Source organism: Octodon degus, unplaced genomic scaffold (assembly GCF_000260255.1).
Source record: "Octodon degus isolate 3935 unplaced genomic scaffold, OctDeg1.0 scaffold00170, whole genome shotgun sequence".
In the NCBI taxonomy this organism is placed as follows: domain Eukaryota; kingdom Metazoa; phylum Chordata; class Mammalia; order Rodentia; family Octodontidae; genus Octodon; species Octodon degus.
In genome coordinates, this window is record NW_004524746.1 from 709741 (window position 1) to 713192 (window position 3452).

The following is a 3452-nucleotide window of genomic DNA, read 5'->3' on the forward strand; positions in this document are numbered from 1 at the left end:
AGAAAAAGAGAAATTAGTGCTTTACAGTAGACTAAGAGTGATAGAGTTCTTAAAATACATACCAATAATTTTCTACTCACTGCAACCTCTGGGATAAATATATCTTCATATTGTATCAATATTATAATAGTACTTATAGATCACTTTCAGTCATAACAAAAGAATCATTGATTCCTTTTTCTACTTGTGTCAGTAGCTGGAATTGTTAGCAGAGTACAACTCCAAGTAAATAACATTTTTCTCTAATGGAAAAGATATTATAAATAAATCGATGCTAAATGGTAGTAAATGCTATTTTATAATCTTTTGTGAGAACTATTGTAGGTTAGGCTCAACTAACATGACCTAAAATTGCACAGGCAAAACAAGAAATATGAAAGAAGAAAAACATTCAGGTACCTATTTTACACAAAACAGAGGCTTTTATAAAGACATCTTATGGATATTTAAGCATTTTCTTTTTTTCTTTCTTTTTTTTTTTTGAGGGTTTTTTTTTCTTAAAGCAAATGATAGAGACCCCGTTTACCAGCTTTTATAATCCTAAATTTAACATACACATTTAAACAATTGTCAAAACTTTACTAAGTTGCCAGCATCCATGCACAACTAGAGAACATCCTTAATTTCACAGTGAGCCAGAATTGTATTACCATTAATGTATATCTTTCATTACTAAATACTGAAAAAAATTGAAATTGTTTCTGTGAAGGGCCTGTCCTGGCAACGTTAGCTTCACAGCAGGCAGACACTACTTGGCTCACACAATGGAGAGCACATCCATGATGGTGCTAGAGTACAATCTTGTCCTAGCACTACCCAAGGGTCAAGGCTTACCTTGGATCACATTTAATAAAAAAGCAAAGTGCACACAGAGATTACAACAATTTTAGCAGCTCCGCAAAAAACAAAAACAAAAAAAAGTTTAAAGACAAAAATATGGTCCTACTGTATAGTTCCAACAATAAACTCAAAAGTCTATGACAGAGGGGCTCCAAAGAGCTGTTTATTACTACTTTAGATTAGGTACAGTTATACTGAAAGTTGATTTCATCTGAAATCTTAAAAAAAAAAGTTCCTGTTAATTCTCAAATGGTGCTTGTTATAGTTTAACATTTCTGTTAATTGCGTGCGTTGAATTACTTGTTAGCCAAACAGAGCAGCTGTTCCTTACCATTTACTGTTAAGGACATGACTGTCCATTTTCTTCAACCTCTACTCTTTTATGACCATTCTCCACAATTCTCTTTGTGATCATTTTTCTACCATTAACAATTTTAGTAGAAGTTGATATAGATTCGAAGTTACCCATCCCACTGCCTCCAAACAATGTGGATGAAATTGAAGTGAGACCCGCGTGACCTAGGGATCCAAATGAAGGAAATCCTGTATCAAATGAAGAAAATCCACCTCCAACGGATGGAAATAAATTTATTTCCAACGGATGGAAATAAATTGAGAGTGGAGACAAAAGCGCCTGTACCACCGCTTCTGCTTCCTCGGGGACCCCTTCGGTTCCCAAAAATGTCTTCAAACGGGTCTTCATTACCAAAGCAATCGAATGGGTTCCTTCCACCAAAAAATTCCCTGAAGATGTCTTCTGGGTTCCGGAATGTGAATCCAAACTCAAACGGACTGTCAAAGTGATGTCCACCTCCTCCGTCACCATTTAATCCTTCTTTGCCATATTTGTCATAGATGTCCCATTTTTCAGCATCTGATAACACCTCATACGCCTCAGCCACTTGTTTGAATTTTTGCTTCTTTATTCTTAGGATTTTTGTCTGGGTGCCACTGTAGTACCAGTTTTCAGTATGCTTTCTTGTGTCCTCGAGGGAGGCGCACCTCTGCACACCTAGAATTTCATAGTAATCCACTATGTTTGAACAGGGCTGGGACAAGCACAAGGATGCGAACGACCAGCAGTGAAAAGGAGGAGGTGTGCGGCGGGTCTCCTCACAGCTCCCAGACAGTACGCTGGTGGTGGCTGCAGCTGTTCCTCACACTTTTCTTTCTCTCCTTTCTAGAACAACAAACCTTGAACATTTTTAATATTAAGAAACAGTTGTATTTGTGCATGTGTGTACATGCTATTATAGATATATAGATAATCTGATACTTAATTCACCTACAACACCTGTGATTATATATTATATATAACCATTATATCTGACATATATGTCACAAATAATTAAAATGAAGAGAGTTAGAAAGGTCATCTACAAATCACCATGTAGAATAAAATAAGATACAGAGGATAGGGCTTAGCTGAGCTCAAGTAATGGCTCAGCATTTTATTAGTTTTAGGATAATGCTCCATTGGTATACACACATATATACACATACACACATATAGGTTTAAAATAAAAATTCTTAAGACCAAGACCAAAAAGTCCCTGAAATAAAAGGGCTTGCCAAGCCACTAGAGACAGTAGCCAGACAAACAGAAAAAAAGACTATATTCTGTCACAAGGATGTGTGAATACCAACAGCAAGGCAAGAAAGAAAAAGAAACTCTAGAGCATTTTTATAATAAAAATTGAGGAAAGAATGCCTAGGACTTTTACAATTACTTCACATTTCCTATAGATAAACAAAATGGTGCTATGCTGAGCAGGGGACATTTTATAAGAGGAATAGCCCATAAGGAGTAAGCTTTGGAGTAGTTTAGATTATCATGAAATCTCTCTTACAAATTGTTTGAGATACCTGAAGCTTGAGTAAAGATTTTGCACACATTTAGAAATATGCGCCAGGTGACATTTTGTTTATTTTGCTGTTGTATTTTGAACTATGATGGTTAACTTAATTTTCTCTCACTCACTGTTTTTCAGCCCCTATAACTAAATTGGAGATTCAAAGAATTTTTATTTCATTACCAAATAAAGTTATGGTGAGGCCATTCTAATTATCCAGCTATATTTTTCATTTTACCTTCAATACCAAGTAATATGTCTATCTTGTTAGAATAAAGAATTTTTACCTACTGATTTTTTAACTTCTAGGTAAACTTCAAGTGTCACCCAAGACACTCTCCTAAGGAGAGTCTTTTTACTCATAAAAAATAAAAAATTTATCATTTATGGCTTCAAACACTGTGTATTGTCTGGCTCATTCTTTAAACAACAATAAAATGAAAAAATACATATGTCATCATAATAGTTTAATGTTTTATCTTAAATTCTAGTATTATGTTAATACTATTAGTAGCTTATGTGATTTACCTGAAGAAACAATTAGATTATCTAATACCTATACATGTTCTTGTGTATCCATGCATCTGGGTGTTTATGTGTAGCATGTATATACCTTGGATATTCAGATTATAACTTAGAATTAGTCATTTCCAAACTTTTTAAAATGTCACAAATAATTAAAATGAAGAGAGTTAGAAAGGTCATCTACAAATCACCATGTAGAATAAAATAAGATACAGAGGATAGGGCTTAGCTGAG

At 34.4% G+C, this 3452-nt stretch overlaps 1 pseudogene; it reads right to left on the reverse strand.

Moving 5' to 3' along the window:
• Window positions 1–1136: 1136 nt before the first annotated feature.
• Window positions 1137–3452, reverse strand: part of LOC101578858 — a 27496-nt pseudogene continuing 25180 nt past the window's right edge.